Source organism: Orcinus orca, chromosome 5 (genome assembly GCF_937001465.1).
Source record: "Orcinus orca chromosome 5, mOrcOrc1.1, whole genome shotgun sequence".
Lineage (NCBI taxonomy): Eukaryota > Metazoa > Chordata > Mammalia > Artiodactyla > Delphinidae > Orcinus > Orcinus orca.
In genome coordinates, this window is record NC_064563.1 from 117,063,870 (window position 1) to 117,083,825 (window position 19,956).

The window sequence follows — 19,956 nt, forward strand, 5'->3', positions numbered from 1 at the left end:
TCCTCATCGATTCTTTGGAAGATTCTTTGAAAGAATTGAGATATGCCATATAGAACCTTTCTTGGCTCAGAGTAAACATTCAATACTTTCTACACATTCAATGCTTATATTGATATTAACCTGGTATAGGCAAGGTTAGTTATTCTGACCACTGGATCTTTTAGGGGTCCATTTTTAGGATCCAGTTTTCAGAAGTTTAAGATTAGCTTAAATTTCATTAAGCCAGTGTCTTTAGAGTGCAGGGTTGGTCCTTGACATTTCCAAACCAGTGTTTCTTGACTAGCTGGAGTAGGGGTTTGGAAGGGAATTTGGGAAAAGGGTGTATTAGACTTGTCAGGAGGATAGTACGCCCTGCAAATTCTGGTATACATAACCTCTTACCCAACACTATCCTCTGGTGATCGCTGAGAGGTTTATATTGTATCTTTCAAGTATGTTCGGAGTAGGAAAGAAGCTGGGGACCATATTTATAAGCCATTTAAAAATACTTCTACTTGTTTAAATTGAGTCAAGTTTTCCATGTATACAAAGACTAATCGTATAGGGTCTGTACTGAAGGTTTTAGAGAAACACCCACTTCTAGGCTCATTCATGTTGTTGGCCAAGTTCAGTTCCTTGCAGCTGTGGTTGTTTAGATTGAGGTCCTTGTTTTTTGGTGTTTTTTTTTTTTTTGCTGCCTGTCAATCAGAGGCTGGTCTTTGCCCCTAGAGCCCTAGAGGTTGCTTTTATTCCTTCTCTGGCTTTTCTGTTGGCTCCATTCAACAAGGGCTGGTGGAGTCCCTTATGCTGACAGCCTCTCTGACCTCTGCTGTATCTCTTTGATACTGATCAGAGAAAGTGCTCTGCTTTTAAAGCTCCTGTAATCAGATTGGGCCCACCTGGATAACCCAGTATACTCTCCCTGTGTTAAAATGTACATAAAGCCTTCATTACATTTGCAAAGTCCCTTTGCCATGCAAGGTAACATACTCAAATGTGTGAAGGATTAGGGCATGGATATCTTTGGAAAGCTATTCTGTCTACCACACTTGGGTTATTCTTAATCCAAATATTATAAAATGTGAAAGCTTCAGAGAAACTGTTCTCTGTTCTCCCTTTCACTTGTTCAGTAGTTTATCTCAAATATCTGAAGGTCTAAGAAACGTAGAGTCTAGTTGGGAAATAAAGTCTATATACTCCTATTCAGACATAAGGGGCTCTAGAGAGCTGTAAAAAAAAGTGTTCAGGACACAAAGGAAATTGTAGTTCTTTCTAATGGGGAGAAAAGTTATTTCTAATGGGGAGAAAAAAGATCAAGGAAAGCTTCTTTGAAGAGGTAGCTTTTGAAGTATATCCTGAAGGATGAATAAGGGAAAGGTATTTTTTTGTCTTAAGGACTACACGACTTAAAAGCAAAGACATATGCTATATTCAGGATGTGTCAGCAGCCTGGCATTCATAGCAATAAGAAATGAAAATGGGATTTTGTATAACCTTGCTAATAAGTTAGAACGTTATTCTGTAATAGGAGTCATCGAAACTTTTAGCCTGCAGGAAGTAATAGACTAAAAGTCATGTTTTAGAAAATGAAAGCCTGGTGTCAATATGGAGGATGTATTAGAGGCAGAGTACCTGTTGGAAGGCTTTTGTGTAGAAGGGGATGGAGAAGGGAGGAAAGTGCTAGTAAAAATGGTCGAAATTATGCAGCTATATCCAGAAACTCTTTCAGGGTGACTGATTGAATGAGAGGTTGATGGTAAATGTAGAGTCCAGATATAACACTTTCTAGCCTTGGAGACTGAGGAAGGTGATGCTATTGGTCCACAATAAAGGAGATGTGAAGCATAGGGTTTCTGAGTGAGAAGATAAGGAGTTTAGATTTGTGCATTTACTATCTTCATGCAATTTGAGAAGGAAATTGGGAGGGTTTCAGGCCAGAGGTATCTATAGGAAATCCATCAATATCAATATGATAGTTGAGGCAGAAGAATGCGTAAGGTCATTTGGTGAAAAAGTGAAGAAGAAACCCATAGTCTTCTTAGTGAGACTGAGGATAATCAGTCTCATATAAGGGGGAGGTAGCAGGAATTTAACTGGTAGAGGCAGTTCAGATGCAGCCACCTGGGATGCTTGGGAAAAACTTCCAGCAAGGGGGACTTCAAACCTGGAGAGGAAAGTTTGTACCCTTTTACCAACCTCTCCGTTTCCCCTGATGAAAAGTTTGAGGGTCTAATGTAAAATAAGGTGACTATAGGTGATAACACTGTACTGTTAAATTGAAATTTGCTGAGAGAGTAGAACTTAAATGTTCTCACCAAAAAAAAAAAAAAAAGAAAAAAAGGGATAAATGTGATGATGTGTTAATTAACTAATGGGGAAATCCTTTCACGATGTATATGTATATCAAATCACCACAATGTACAATTTAAATATCTTACAGTTTTATGTGTTATACCTCATTAAAGCTGAAATTTTAAAAAGTTAATAGCTACAGGAAGAATTTAGGAAAAGATGGGAAAGTGCCTCTTCCAGGAAGAGGTAGCATTTGCCAGAGTGAGGGAAACTTCAAGTAGTAGAGGACAGTCAAAGAGAACACCTTGAGGGCCTGTACCTGGAAGGTCCTGGCAGGGGCTAAAAATTGACCTCTGGTTGAGTTGAGTTGAACCCACTCCGTTTGGCATGTAAGCCTCATGGGCTCTGGGCGAGGAAAATGAATGCTTAGTCTTGGTTCCAGCCAATTCAGTCTGTGGTTAGACTAGTTAGTTTTGTTAAGGAGTCGTTCTTCTTTAAGCTTATTCATTTCTGTGCTTTTATTACTGTTATTATTTTGTTTTGTTTATCTCCCTTAGTTTCCTGGTAAAGATCCATGGGGGAAAAAATCCATCATGGTGTCCTATGAACCAAGGAGAAAGCCTTTAACCACAGTTAGACCAGGATGTCTAACCAAATAAAGAGACATCATTGTGTTCTTAAAGCAGTGGTTCTCTACATTATTTTCCACTCAAAACACCTCATGAGGTAACCGAAAGTATTATTTCTCTTCCTTCCTTTTCCAAAACCTCTGTTTCTTTGATGTTCATTTAATCAGACTCTACCTCCTGATATCCTTCCTCATTACTATCATACACAGTTGTCTCTCAGTATCAGAGGGGGATTGATTCCAGGACAATCCCCCCATAACCAAAATTTGCAGATGCTCAAATCCCTTATATAAAATGGTGTAGTATTTGCATATAACATACATCCATCCTCCCATATACTTTAGATCATCTCTAGATTACTTAGAGTACCTAATACAATGTCATTGCTTTGTAAGTCGTTGTAAATACAATGCAAATGCTATGTAAATAGTTGCCAGTATGTAGTGAATACAAATTTTTCTTTTTGGAATTTTCTGGAATTTTTTTTCTGAATATTTTTGATCCGTGATAGGCTGGATCCATGAACTGCAAACCTACAGATAGGGAGGGGTAATAATCACTCATGCAGTAATAACTTTAACACCTTATTTATTGATTTTCTTTTAATTTTGACATCTGTCACTATCTTGTAGATTTAAACATCAGATGATCCATTCAACACGTTGGCCTTTCAATTCCCTGACCACCTTATCTACAGTGATCTCTTCCTTTACATTTCCTTGGTCCTGTCCTAGATCTTATCACTTCTGAAATTGTACTTCCTCTGAAACCTATACTTCAAACTCTCTGTCCTTACATTTAAATCCATCAGCAAGACTCTACTTCCAAACACACCCAAACTCCATCTATAACACTTCTCTCCGTCTCTACTAGGACCACCTTGGCATGACTTACTTTCTCCTGCACTGCTTCAGGAGTCTGTCACTGGTCTCCCTGCCTCCATACAATTTACCTAGAACCCGGCATGGCTCAAGTTGCTGTTGAATGAATGAGTGGTCGGTTTGTGTATGTTGAGGAAGAAGGAAAAGTTTGGGGTATTTATTAGCAGTTCCCAGATATGTCCTGAGGTGATGATGGTCAGTCTTTGGCACTCTCTCCTACTTAAATAAGTTGTAGAAACCTGACTTCTAGACTTGGCCATACATATGTATTCCTTTAAGCAAAGTGCTTTGGACACTTTCTCTCACTGATTGCAAGTTCCTACTTTCTAAAGATTTGCAGGTGCTGAGACCCTGGTAGCACCAGTTGGTTGCACCATCAGGGCTAGTCTGTGACAACAGCTTAGTTAATGGCATAGTACATCAAAAGTCTGCTTTTGGTCCTGGTGAAGGAGGGATCTGGGGGATGACTGAAGAGGTGAATGATAGAGCTATTGTGAGGTGTGGAGCCCTTTTGTTTGTTACTGATTTCCTCCAGTGTGTCCTCTAAGAGAATGAATGGCCCCAGTTCTGCTCGCTTCCTAACTTTAAAGAACTCTCTCCTCATCTTAGAGCACCAGTCCTAAAATGCTGCTTACCTCCACCCCCCATTTAATGAAGAAGGCCTGTTTCAAGGCTGAGAAGGATGGGATGGAGAGCTAGTCTGGCCAGATCAGCAGCTGGGAGCTGGAGGCGTCAGATATTTCCGTCTTGAATCTTGACAGTATATCAGGAATGTTTCCTGTGTTTTACATGACAGTTGAACATTTGTCAGAATGCTGACCTTGAGGCATTGTAAGGTTCTGCAGCATCAAAGATTCCATTATGTTCAGTATACTCTCTTTATCAAGAGTAATCCAGTTTAGAAAGAAATAAGAATTTGAAACAAAAAGGGTTGCCTTCAACTGAAGGCCATATAGAAGGTACTGGCTTAAAGCATGAGATTTAAAAGAGAGAGGCCCCTCCAGCTTCACCAAGGATTAGATGTGTAATGTTAGGCAAAATATCTCAGCCCCTTGGTTGTTCTAAATTTTAGTGTGTCAGCATTACCTGAAGGGCTTGATAAAACCAGATTGCTGACCAGACCCCTGGAGTTTCTGATTCAGTAAGTCTGGAGTTGGGTCTGAGTGTTTGAATTTCTAAAATGTTCCTATACGATGCTGATGCTGGTCCAGAAACAACACTTGGAGAACCACTGCCTTAACCTCTTCCAGTCTGTTTTCTCATATGTAAAAGCAGGAATATCTAGAGCTGATTTCTGTGGGTCTGTTGTAAGAGTAGGGCACACTTCCAAACATCAGGCTCATAATCAGGACTCGGTTGATGCCTAACTCTTAAGTTAACCCTTTATGGCTAATTGCCAGAAGCATACACAAATTAAATTTTCAAAATTCCAAGTTTTTTAAGTCTGTTGATTAACCTACTACAATTGCAAAAACACATTTCCTTATATCATATGCACCCATGTCCACTAGTTGAAAAAAATGAAGCTTGCCTACGAGGCTACAATCTTTTTTATATACACATTCACAGTACTTGTCACATTCATTTGTTTCTGCAAATTTATTTCCTAATGATTATACTACCAATTCGGAGCTTTGAAAAACAGCTTTTAGGAGGATGAATATTGTGTGAATAAGTGTCATAAATAATATTTATCACCTGAGCTGTGAATGGAGATATTTTTCCAATGGATGTAACCATGAATAAAATTGTTTTAAAACATTTCAAATATAAATAGCTTTTAGTTAATGCCGTAAACATTGTTCAAAAAAGTCAAAAGCGTAATTTGGAATGGGAATTTTAAAGGTTTAGACATTGAATTTAGGACTGGCCCTTTAGGGTTAGAGAAAACAATGGCAATAATTTTCAAATGTCTGTTATCTTTTATATAGATTGTGCCTACTATCCAGAATGTAAAATATATTTTGATCAAATATAGATAACTCATTTAATTGTATGAAATATAATTTTTAAATAGAAATACTTTTTTTCTTTCAGTATGCTCTAAACATAAAATATATCAAAGGAGCTTGGATAATTTAGTGTATTTTTTCTTAAGTGGGACTATACCTATAGGTCAGGGCACATAAGAAGAGAGAGACTTTATGAGACATAGCTGGGGCTCTTGCTATTATTGGTTATACTCTAACTGTTGGGAGAATTAATTGTGTGTCCTTACAGTGTTTGGGTTACCTTGAAAAATCCAGTGACCTTTAAATTTATGATACTATATTTTATCTCCCAAGATGACATCCTTGTAATAAGCATAGGAAAGTTATTCATTGTTAGATAGCTTCTATATTCTTCTGGTGACATGTTTATTCACTTTGTTTATGTGCTTGTTCTTGGCCTTTTCCCCTGAATTCTTTAATACTTTTTTTGCTAGGGTATGATATTTACTATAGGTAAATATAATTCTCAAGTTAGCTGAAATTTTTGTTCTTCCTCTAAAATTTTTATAATAAGTCCTGGAAACATCGATCCAGATTTCCTATTCAGAACCCATTGCTGATGTTCAAAACCATAAAGGAATTATAATCATTATGTAGATTATGTAGAAAATAGATCTTTCTTTTAGAATGTAATTTGCTACTCATGAAGCTTAAAAAAATAGGAAGTTTTGAAAGTGTACCATTTCTGAATTTTCCCTTGGAGCTAACTATACCTTAACTTATAAAATGTTTTTTCCTCTTAGAATAATAAAAACAACATGTAAAAGTAATTTTTGATCTGGATGAAGTTTCCTAGTTTCATTTCCCTTCATGTTTAAAGGGAGAAAAAAAAAGATTCTGGTACGTTTTCATCATTTTATGTTGAGTGAGTGAGCAGTTTGTGATAATTCAAGTTCCTTTTGCAATAATTCTTTGTTCCTCTTAGGATGTTAGTTTAAATCAAAATTTTTGTTGTTGCTTAATGATTTTTAAGGAGACTTTGTTCCTTATTGTACTGTTGTCTGTGACCTAGTTTTAAAAGTTAAGCTTAAAAAAAGTTTTTTTTTAAATTAAAAAAAATGTTAAGCTTAAAGTAATGCTCATTGTAGCAGTAATAATACTGCATGAAACCTGAACAGAGTAGTTTAAAGACACATAATAATATGTAATATGTTTAATGAGGTTATATGAGCCACTTTTACTTTCAAGAACCATATAATTTGAATAACTATGGTGTAAAATATTAATGAGAAAACCTGAGTTGCCTGGCAGTGCAGAGTGTGCCAACTGTTTAAGGCAAATTATCAACCCAGGTAGTTCTCGCAGGGTGGCACAGGCGGATTCACCTTGCTGCATGTATGGTTGCACAGGTTTTGCCAGATTTTGCTAGTTTGGAAACCTGTTTTTTAGCACTCTAAGAGTAGATCTCTTTCACAGACATAGAAACAAATTTATGGTTACCAAAGGGGAAAGTGGGGGTGGGAGAGGGAAAAACTAGGAATTTGGGATTAACACATACACACTACTATATATGAAATAGGTAACCAACAAGGACCTACTGTATAGCACAGAGAACTATACTCAGTATTTTGTAATAACCTAGAAGGAAAAATAATCTGAAAAAAGAATATATACATATCCGAATCACTTTTCTGTACACCTAAAACTGACACAACACTGTAAATCAAGTATACTTCAATTAAAAAAAAAAAAAGAGTAGGTGTGTTTCTCAGAGTAGACTCACAGTAATCAAGCCTGGAGAGACTTACTAGTACATAAACCAGAATGCCAGCTCGAACACTTAGGTTCTCCAGACACCCCAATTTTTCTCTATGGCCATAACACAGAGACATACTGTCTTTGGGATGCTGCTGGGTGAGCATGGAATCAGAATAGGTGGTCAGGGTCTGATTCAAATGTTTAGTGGCATTAGACTTACTGAACCTAATGATAGCATCTTTAAAACAGGCGCTTTGTGTACTCCCAGGACCAGATAAATCACATTTTTGTATATTGGCACCCTTCTCAGTAGACAGTGGTTGGATGATTAATCCCAAACAAACTTCTGTTTTACGACCCTCTTTTTGTCTGTTATTTTGTTGATCAATTCCCATCCTTTCAAGCTATAACCATTCTTTTATGTTATACCGTTCTATCAAGGTATAAGCAAATTTTGGTGCCCTGGGAAATTTCTCATTCATTTGGTCAAGGCCTTTTAAAATGTTTAATATTTTGGAAATCCATAGAAGTTAGTTGAAATACATGAGAAGAACCTATAATCTTCATTGCATTTTTTTATTAGACTAGACAAACCTTTATATTAAAATTGTATACAATTTCCAGCATTTAAACAATTTCAGAAAAATTTTAACAGTTGCCATAAAAGATTTATATGGAAGTTGTAAATTTCTGATGCTTAGTTTTAGAGTTCATTGCTTGTTTCTGATTATAAAAGTAAAACTAATATATGCTCTTCCAAGAAGAATCATGGACTACATAAATGGATAACGAAGAAAGGGAAATTCATCCATAATCCTGCCACACAGAGAAAGCCACTCTTCATATTTTGGCATATATATTTTTTAACAAAATTAAACTTGACTATGAAGTGATTACAATAGTGAGGCTTCTCCAGAGAAAGAGAAATAATAGGAAAACTTTATATAGGAGAAATATGTACACAATAGGAGGTTGTTAGAAAGAAAGATTTATTTTAAGGAATTGACTAACATGATTTGGGGTGCTGGAAAGTCTGAAAAATCTGTAGGGCTGGAGACCCAGGGAAGAGTTGATGTTACAGTCTTGAGTCTGGAGGCAATTCCTTTATGTGTTGGGTGGGGGGGAAGTAGGAAGAAGGGGATCTCAATCTTTTCTCTTAAGGCCTTCAACTGACTGGATAAGGGCCACCCACATTATGAAGGGTATTCTGCTTTATTTAAAGTCTACTGACTTAAATGTTACTCACATCTAAAAAATACCTTTACAGCAACATCCAGACTGCTCTTTGATCAAACAACCGGGTACCATTGCTTAGCCAAGTTGACACATAAAATTAACCATCACATTAATCTTATATTATACAGTTTTATTGTCCTCATGGTAAAATCCAAATCCCTTAGCCTGTTAGCCAACATTTTTAATGATTTGATCCCTACCTAACTCCTTTTTCTCACTTATAGACACCTCCCTTCTCATTGCTAAAATAACGGGGCATCAAATAGTTATCACAAAGACTTGAACAGTAGGCAAGCATTAAGTGTTTTTAATGAAAAATTATGATAAGGAAGAATTAAATCATAATGCTGACCACATTTTCTTCCAGATTTTTGTTTGGTGACTTCTTAATATTGTTTGAATTGGTAGTCTCCTGTTAAAGAGTTTTGTCACTTGAAGTATTATTTAATACAAGTTGTTATACTACAGGAAGTAGACTTGACATTACCATACAGAAAAGAGAAATCTGTTATAATGATAAAGATTTTCACTTAATTGGAGTCAAATTTATTTCAGAGGTTTAAAGTACTCCTTCCTACAAATCATCTTTGCACTTCTGCTTAACATATATTAAATTGCTTTGCTTAATTATAAATATCCTATAATACTAAATGAGATCTTTAAATGGCTTTAGGGATTGATAGAAACCGTTAAAAATGAATGCATACTAGAAGTTATGTTTCATTTCCTAGGAACTGATGCTAAATTAAAACATGGTTTAAATTTCTTGGAAGCTACACACATGGGTTTAATGCATTGCTTAAATTTATAATATATGGAGAGATTATTATAACCTTATTGATAACTAGCATGAGCACCCCATAAGTGTTTCCCTATAATGTATATAGTATATTATATTCAGAAAAATCACTAAATTTTCAGTATTTTTTAAATAGAAAAAATCAGTATGCTGGTTGATAGTCTATAAATTATTTGGGGTTAAATGAAGTGAATTAATCTGAAAAAAAATTCAAAATCTCAACTGCAAAGGCTACCTTACCTTTTTAAAAAAGTTGTCTATGCTTTTTGTTGTTTTATTTTTTAATAATTCTATTAACTTATTTTTTGTATTTTTCATGTCTTACATTGTTGAGGCTCAATCAATAATGGTTTATAATACTAATGTACATTTTATAGAACTGATTTTCATATTTTCAAGTGCTTTCAGGTGCCCTTCCCAAATAAATTCATACCTTATCTGTGAGAATTATTAGCCGTATTTTATAGATAAACATTCAGTAAAAAACAGCCAGCAATTATTGAATGCTCTCTGTATACCGGGAACTGTGCTGTATATTTGTGTGGAGTATAATTTTTAATCTCTACAACTGCATTGTAATGAGGAAAGTGAGAAATACAGTTATAACATGATATAATGAAGAGATAAACTGGGATTCGGGAGACCCTGATTCCTGCCAAAGCTTCTAATAAACGTGTTTATGAGAACACTTGTTATGCTTCCCTACCAGTAACTGAAGGGAGTTGGAAGATCCCTTAAACCTCCGTTTTTGTAAAGCATTGCTCCACTGAACTCCATCAAACTGTCAACTCAACATCTCTACTACAAGATCTAGAAGACACCTCAAGCTCACTGTGTCCAAAACAAATATTGAAGACTGCTCCACTGCCAGGCTTCCCAGCTCAGTAAATAGAAATTCCGTCTTCTAGTTGCTCAAGTTAAATGCCATAAAGCCATCGTTGACTCTTTTCTTCCTTTTATATGCCTCATTCAGTCCATCAGCAAATCTTATTATCTCCACCTTCAACATGTATCCAGGCTCTCATGCTGTTTTTCCATCCCCATTAGCATGGCCAACCGAGCCACCGTTTTCTTTACCTGGATTACTGCAGTGACCACCTAAGTGGGCTCCCACTTCCACCCCTGCCCAATCCCTACACCCCTTTCTCTTCTCAAGGCAGCTAGAGAGATCCTTTTAAAATGTAAGTCACTTCATGTTCTGCTCTGAAATCCTGCAGAATTTGTCTCATTTTGTGTCAAAGTTAAGTCTGCAAGTGACTCTGAACCTGACATGATCTCTGTTCTCACTCCCCCAGTCCCTCTTTGACCTTGTTTTCCCCACTAGGCTCACTTGTCTCCAGGCTAGCAGGACACCTTCTGCCTGAACAGTTCTATCCCCAGATGTCCACCTGGTTTGCTTCCTTACTTGTTTTAAATCTGTGCCGCACAAAAGTCACGAAAATAGGATTTCCCTGATTTCCTGATTTCCCTCCAGGGTGAGGCAACCTGCACCCTCACTGTGCATACTCTCACTCCTTCACACTGCTTTAGTTTTCCATTCAGCACTTACCGCCATGAGGGCAAGAACTCCATCTTCTTTGCTTACTGCTTTGTCTTCGGGACCTAGAACAAATGTAACTGCATGAATGATGGATTAAATGGAAATGTTTCCTACCGAAGTTGTGATATAACTCTGTAAATATTTCTACTTTTGTAGATGGGATGAAGAAGCAAAATCAACAACCCTCTCCTTTTCCTTTAGAACAGCTATTAGGCCAGTTTGAACTGACATTTCTTTGGTTGTTGAGAAAACTTAAAATCATAGAATATTTCTTGGATCCTCCATGGTGCTATAGATCATTTGCAGAAATGTAATAACGTTCTTCAGCATTCAAAATGTGCAGGTGGGTTTTATGGGGAAGAAAATGACAGAATAATGGAAAACTTTTCCAAACATGCGGTTGTTACACAAACAAAATAATTATATATGTATATATAAATGTAATGCTTCTAATTATCTTAACTTTTTTTTTTACCTGAAAGCAGAAATCACTGAATGAACAGTGAAGAATTTCTAGACTGAAATGAGCTGGTCTAGTTTTATTTCCACTTTAACTTAGTGTGTGGCCTTGGAGAAGTTACATGCCCTTACCAAGCCAGGGCTCTTATCTTTAAAATAGGTGTAATAATAGGTATAATAATACCACTCACTTACCTGCCTGACTGGATTGTTAAGGTTAATAAGATAATGGCTGTTTAGAACTTTGAAGTCCTCAGGAGGAAGGTGTTAACATGAGTACAGGAATCTTACATTTTTCTTATATTTATAATTCTTTTGGAAAAATGCCCTATCCAGATATTTTGCCAGTTTCCCTGAAAGATTCATGGAAGCACGTTTGCCCTCCTTAGACAACTGTTTTGAGGTATAGCTTCAGGTAGTCCACGTGTTGGCACAGCTAATCTCTGAGATCTACCAGCTTTACACATGTGTTCTGCAGTACGGAGATTAAAAAGAAACAAACTGTGGCCTGAGACACTTCTGGCATCTATTATGGAAGATACACATTTGCCAAATTCCCATTTTCCATTAGAGTAATTTGAAACTCTTTTAGAAGTAACTGTCCAAGGTAAACTTGGTTTCTTAAGAAGTTATATTCTATCCTTTGTATGATGTCTTTTAGTCAAGATCACATCTCTGGAGCAGTTATCTCCAAGAATCTAAGAGGATTTGCCTTTCACTTGCCTTTTTTTTTGGTTTCTAATCATTTCATTTTTTTCAGCCTGGAGTCTAGATTTGATTAATCGATTTCCCTGTGCTGTTTTAGGGTTGTTTTTATTAATGCACTTTGCAAGCCGAGATACAGCATTATCGCCTTCTCGATCATTGTACTAAGTGTTGAGATCTGAGCAGGCCAGCTGTAGCAGCTGTGTTTCCCCTTGGATCTTGAGCTAAAAACTTTCATCTCCTTTGCTGTCTCAGCTGCTGGTCTGAGGCTATGGCCTTTCCATAACTCAAACCAGTTTCAAAGCAACGTAAGTAACCTCTTTGGAATGCTTTTGGAAAACCACAGAAAGGTTCTTAAAAAGTACACCACTTATATACTTTAAATGAATGTTTCCATTTTAAGGTAATAACAGCATAATGTCAGGAGTCAACGCATGGTATTTAACTACACTATGAACATAGCGTAGGCTTGTCTAAATAGACCAATTAAAAAAAAGAAAAAGAAAAAGAAACAGCAAAGATTGGAATCCTTAAGATGATCTCATAGTTGTGGAATCTATGAATCGAAGATTATGGTTTCCAAAATTCTATTTGTAAAGTAACATTTTCTACAGACCTGAAGATTTTTTATCCCTAGCTGAACAATTGTATGAAAAGACACCACCATCACAAATGAGAATTGTATTGATTGTTTTAACAGGGGAGGTGCTTGGTATTCACAGGGAAACATTTCAGATTGAACTTTGGTTTACTTGGGGAGTGCAGAGGATCCAATCTGCATGCATTTTAATAACAACTTGTTAAATCAAATCATCAATGCAATAAAATGTGACTGATGATTTATAAGACTAAAGGCATTTCAGTGAAATTTGACATTTATCTCCAAGTCTGGACAAGAAGAAAACATTTGGTTTTTTATATTTGTCTTGCCTTCACCGAGGAAATTGTCACTCCAAACCTCACTTGTCTGACTTCGTAGTGACTTAACTAAGGAAGGACTCCTATATGCAGTTTGTTTGTAATTACAAAAGAGATTACTAATTAGATTTTACATTTATATCTTTCTTACCATCTCCCTAGTGTTTAGTGGCAGGAAGAAACCTCATCCTAGGGCACTGGCAGAGGAAGAGAAATCTTTGGGGCTAATTTAAGTGTCCAGTTGATGTTACATAAAAATAAGTGGAATTCCAATATTTCAGAGTCTCTAAGGGCCACCTTTAAAACCCAGCAAAGTAGAGCACACTACCATAATCCAGGAAAAATAATGTACTTGCCTTCAGAATTCGGAACACATTGTTTTTTTAGTGATTTACTGCATGGATTTTAAAGCTTTTCTTCATAAGCACTTGTATTACCTTATCTGGAAAGGCAGCTTATTGCAGTCTTCCAGGGCGACTGCCTGTGCTACTGGGGGATTAAAACATGTAGACATGGTATCACTTTCCCCTCTGGAGCCTCTCCAGACATGCTGGGTATTATGCTGAGCTTCCAGTGACCTATTCTTGAACCTCTGCCATTCCAAGACTGCCTTCGTTTCTGTAGTATTCATAGTGGCTTTAAAACCAAAATTCTACCCCCTTTATGAAAGTATTTTTTATCATTTGGTCAATTCCCTTCCAATAAACATTTTTCTTTTCTTTGGGATATATATATATATATATATATATATATATATATATATATATATATATATATACACATACACACACACACACGCATGTGCATTTTTCTTTTCTTTGGGATATATATATATGTATATACACACATGTGCACATACATATTGCACACACTGAAACATATATACATAAAGGAAAGTAGAAATATACTGTAGTATACAAATGTGAGGCACATGTGTAATTTAAAATTTTATAGTAGCCACATTACCAAGAAAAAATAAAATTAATCTTAATAATAATTTTATTTATTTAATAATTTTATTTCAATGTGTATTTCATTTCAAATATATTTCACCTCAATAGCTAAAATAGTAATAGCATTTTAAGGTATAATCAATATAAAAATTATTAATGAGACATCTTTTTTTCCTACTGAGTCTTCAAAATCTGTGTGCATTTTATACTTACAGCAGATTATAATTCATAATAATTCACACCAGTGATTACCGTATTAGAAAGTGCAAGAACACATATATACCTAAAGACTATTTTGAAATAAGTCCTTAGGGAGAGTCTCAGAATTGTAAACAAGTCAAATTTTGACCAATTTTTTTTCTTCAACCTCTACATGTATAACATATTTCATAAAGTGTTATTTTAGTTTAACAAAATTACTTAAAATGTAGACATATCTTTTAAAATAGCATTGACCCATTAAGATAATACACACACCTTTTGGAGGTGCACTTAACCCTACACCCTCCCTTTTCCAGAGACTGGTTTGGAGTAATTTCAAGGTGTTATACCCCAGTGGGAGCTGGATTCTTTAATTATTAAACCATGAGGCCATCCTAACTTCTGTATTATCTACTGAATGCATGCTTTATTGATTTAATTGAAAATATATGGGAAAACTTGCATTTAAAGTATGTTAAGTGTTAGAACTTAACTTTAGACTTGTATTTTGTGATGTTTATATTGAGAACTGTGATGCAAGACAGGTGGATTTTCAGGTGAGACAAAAGAGCAGAGAGGGCGATCTTGCCCAAGCACAAGGTTTCCCTGAACCCTCTAACTGATTTGCCCTTTGCTCATAAATCTTTCGTCATGGTCAACACAAAGACTAGTATTGATTTGCCAGTGAGCTATCTTGTCATCTCTGGGCTTGGGTCCTTTGACCTTTTATTTGTTCCTGTAAAATTATGGTGAATCACAAACTTCTTTTCTCCTAGGTTTTTTAAACTTTAAAAGGCCAGGAGACTCTGTGAGAATATATTAAACAGTTGGATAATCCAGAAAAAGGGGGTACCAAAAAATAATTGCAGACAGCTAAAGGTCAGAAAAATCCTTACTGAGTCCAAAATCACAAACACATTCTCTGAGGAGGAAAGGATTGAGGAGGAGGTCTGAGTTTCGTTTGATCCTAGCTAAATTAACATTGAGTTTCTTCGTAAAGTGTGTCAAATTGGCATTTCCTTCATTAGTGCCTGAGTGGGGGACAGAGTGAATTTTAAAATATGACTGAATTTTAAAATGGAAAGAGAACACAAACACAGCAGTTTAAACAAGTATAATGCATCTAAATTGAATGATCACAATTCATTTCTCAAAATACTGATATTAGCATAAAGTGATTTCAGTGGAGCTCCTACAGTCTTCTTCATGCCTTTGTTTTTTTCTTCTTTTTTTTGGTCACACACATATGTAAGCCCAACATACTCTGATGTACAGATAAGCTAAAGATAGTTTCTGTAGACTGAATCTTAATGAAATAAATGTGGAATTAGGATTTCAACTTTCGTTCAACTTATTTCAAGTCCTTTTACTCCATTTGTTAGGAGTGTAATTTATTATACTGGCCTATCACCTGACGATTTCTCTGCTACATATATATTTCTTCCCTGCAAAGGGATTCTTTTTAAACTTTAGTTTCTGGAATAACTTTTGCTATAGATCTGTCTATAAAGAAAAAGGAAAGTTAGCTTTATTTTATTTCTAGATCACGATGTAGCTCTTATTAAAATATTTTTGGAGAAATATACTATTATTGAGAGATACTTTCTCTGAGACATGTTTACCTAGTACCTGTTTGCCCTAGATGATGCCAAAATGCTGTTTTCTGTAAAGTATAACTAAATAATGGGACATCAAAGAACTTTTGGGGAGTTCAATATATAAAACAAGAATGTTAAGTAAAGTATATCAAAAAAAAGATTCAAAAAAAAAAAAAGATTCGCTCCTCCTTAACAGTCTTTTGCTAAGATGTACAACACTACTGGAAAAGAAATCATGAATTTACATTTGGCCTCATGAAAGTTGTCTCAGTCTCCTAATCAGGGAATAAATGAAGCACAGATTTTCAGGTCTGAAAATCAGATTATTATTTTTACATAAATTGTTAAATAGTTAAGACATTTACATAGTTCAATATTCAAAAACTTCAAAAATAATCTATGGTAAAAGTATCCTGGTTTCCTAGTTCTTCTCCAAGGAAAGCTCCAAATTACTAGTTTTGGGGGAATCCTTCCAGAGGTCATTTATCCAGAGATAATTTTAAGCATATGAAGTAAAGGCATGCTTCTCATACAAATGGTAGCATGTTATACATATAAATATCAATACATAAGGAAGTTCCTCATTTTTTATTATATGTGGATAGTATTTAGTTGTCTGAATAGTGTATACTTTATTTTGTTCCTTCCTACTATATATTTATATGGTTTCCAATCTTTTTACTGTGGCAAACAGTGCTACAGTGAATAATCCTATACAAATATCATTTTGCAAATGTGAAAACTTTTCAGCAAGATAAATTCCTAGAATTAAATCACTGTGTCAAAAAGCATATGCATCTGTAACTTTGTTAGATATTGCAAAATTTTTTCTTCCCACCAATTCAAGAAATTTTGTCCCACCAGTAAGGCAAAATAGTTCCCGTTTCTCTGAAAACCTCACTAATAGTGTAAAATCAATTTTTAATTTTTTGTTGTTGAATTTTTGGTTATTTTGTACATCAGTATAGTTTTAATTTGTTTTTCCCTTATGGATGACGTGGAGTATTATTTCATCTATTTAGGAGTCATTTATAACATATGTGTGGGTCTATGTGTGAACAATTGGGTCATATACTTTTCATGTTTCTCTTGTTTCTCTTTTTTTAGTTGATTTGTATGAGTTCTTTATATATTAGGTTAATTGGCTCTTGTCTGTAATATGTCATAGGAATTGCAAGTATTTTCACAGTTTGTCATTTATCTTTTGATTTTGTTTATGGCGGTTTTGAAGTATAGAAAATTGGGGTTTAAGTCATTGCCTTTATTGTTTTTTTTTCTTTTATGTCTTGGCTTTTGTGACATTGTTAGAAAGGCCTTCCCTATTCCAAAGTATATATTAGCTCTCCCATCATTATTTCCACTCCATTTATGGTCAGATCAGATAATTGGGTTGAGGCAAGTGTCAGTAGTTCTGGGCATGATACTTCTTAGCTGATTAATTATGGCCCATATACTGTAGAGACCTTTTTCTTGTTCTGACTGAGGAAGGAAAGAGTTCCTTCATGTCTCCCATGGGACACAGCCCCTAACACTTTACTGAACCTCCTTTAAGCTCTGAAGTGTTCAGCGGTAAGAAGCTGTCCAATTTCAAGCCCTGCTGGGGAGATGAGTGAATGCCAGGTTTCTCCTACACCTTAGCTATGGTTTATGTATTCTCAGATAATCCAGTGCTAAATATAGTTTAGTATTACCTGTGATTTAGGTTTATCCATGACCCTTACTCCAGATTATCTTGGATAATCTGAAGTTGAGTACATACTGTTAGTATATATTATAGTATTAACACATAACCTTGCCTTACTGGCATTATAACTAAAATATAATATATACATTATTCACTTTTCATAATTTAATTATTAGAATTAAAAGGCATATCTTCTTAATTTACATCGATATAAATAGAAATTGACTTTCTATTACATTAATTTGTTTCTTAATATTTATTTCAACTAAGTGTTTTAGTCACATTATGAGGGATTAAGGCTTGAAAGTAGAGTGACTCAATTACTAGCTATGCAATTTTGCACAGTTAGCTATATGACCTCACACAAGTGTGACCTCATATGTTGGTTTCCTCATCTTTAATGTGGGTAATAACTATACCCGTCTCAGGGGAATGTTGTGAGGTTGAATTCATCAAGACCTATGAAGCACTTAAACTAATTCATGACATACATTAAGGCTTCGGTTAACGTTAGTGATCATTTTTTTATCATTACATTCAATTTTGAAATCTAGAGTCAGATAATTTGATAGTGGGTGAATATGACTCGTAGACTGGTTATAATCTACGGACTGTTTGTTCCATATGAAGGCACAATTTTAGTCACTTTAAGCTATCACTAGATTGCAGCTACTTTTTTTTTTAAAAAAACTCTGAGACCATATCTATTTCCTTTGGATGATCAGGACAGCTGAACATCTAATCCATTCATTTTGGCCCTCACTGTGATTGAAACAGCTGAATCAATCATGCAATGATTTGCTTTGATCATTAAGACAGCCAAAATGAAAGCATTGGCCATGCTGCCTAAGGTCCATTTATTTTAGAAATAACTTTTGACAGGTAAGACATAGTCCCATATTGCCTTCCTGACGTTTCATTGATATCTTGTGTGGCTTCTGGTAACATATTTATCATTTAGCTAATACACTTTTTGTTATCATTTGTTCTCTGTTATCTTAATCAATGTAAACATGATTCATGGGGGTGATTCATGCAGAGCCAATTTAGCTGCAGATGGCCTGAGAGGCAACAGAAGAGGTGGCATTTTGTGCTTTTGTTGTTGATGGGTGCGATCCAAGCGATGGGGATAGTTCAAAGGAGAGCAGACTTGAGTGGTTCAAGGGAGGGAACAGTTATCATGTGCTTGCAGAATGACAAAACTAGAATTTTCAGTCTGTGAAGATTTAGTTTGAAGTGGATATGATTAAAGGTGATAAAATCGTGCTGTTGCTGGAATGAAGATGAATTTGTTCCTAATGAAAGCTTTAATAAATTTTTAAAAGAATTAATTATTCAACAAATATTATTGTTTATCTTCTTCTATCTTAATAAATATTTATTGTGAAAATCCATTAACGTTACTGACAAGGGTTACTGAAAAAAGAATATTCAGTGCAAACCAACACGAGTTCCTGGACTAAGGAAGGCCACCAATTTCACACACACACACACACACACACACACACACACACACACACACACACACACACACACACACACACACACACACACACACAAGATCAGATGATCAGAAAGGCTAACAACCAAACTTTTGTTTTAAATATTGGACAACTGTAAGAATGAAATGCAATGAATCTTAGCTTTTAACTCTTTAGTACTCTCTGAAGAATTTAGCGTCTCAGCTCTACAGACCTTGGGCTGTGATTCTTAGCTAAGGGTAGATTTCAGAAAAAGATATGCCCACAAAGAAAATCTCTCATGATCTCTAGAGAATCGTTTTTTTGGTTTGTTTATCAGACAAAGCCATGGTTTGAAATAATTGAAAAGCATGGCACTAGCCTGTAATAATCATCTTTTAAAATCTAGATTTAGTCGAGGGAGTGCCAGAAATGTCTATGTTTGGGGAATGTGGGTTGGGCAATAAGGCTGACCATCCCCTTCTCTTTTTGGTCATTTCTTTTGGCTTATGTCTAATGGAAGAATTGAACATAGTGATCAGCTTTTTTGCAAGTAGTTGAATCAAATAGCAATCTAAAAGAAGGAGAGCTAGATAAAATGTTGGTCATGTATTGATTCCTTTTTTTTGTTTTCTTCATTTAACTTTTTATTTTGAAAATAATTATGAACTCACAGAAAGTTGCAAAAATAGTACTCTTCGGCTGGTTTCCCCCAGTCATCATCTTACATAGCTTAGTTAACGAAACAGAAATAAACAGTTTACCAGGCAAAGAGTTTGAAACATTGGTAACTACAGTGTTATCAAAACCGGGAAATTGCACTCCTGTGTATGTGTGTGTGAGTACTTCTGTGTAATTTTATCACCTGTGTAGATTCATGTCATCACTACCACAATACACAAGATACACAACTGTTTCATCACCATCAAGGAA

General features: G+C 35.4%; 1 protein-coding gene across 11 annotated transcripts in view; it reads left to right on the forward strand.

Moving 5' to 3' along the window:
• The window catches only part of ROBO1 (roundabout guidance receptor 1), a 1,104,762-nt gene that overhangs the window by 868,995 nt on the left and 215,811 nt on the right, over nt 1-19,956 (forward strand). The gene's annotated exons all lie outside the window — the stretch shown is intronic.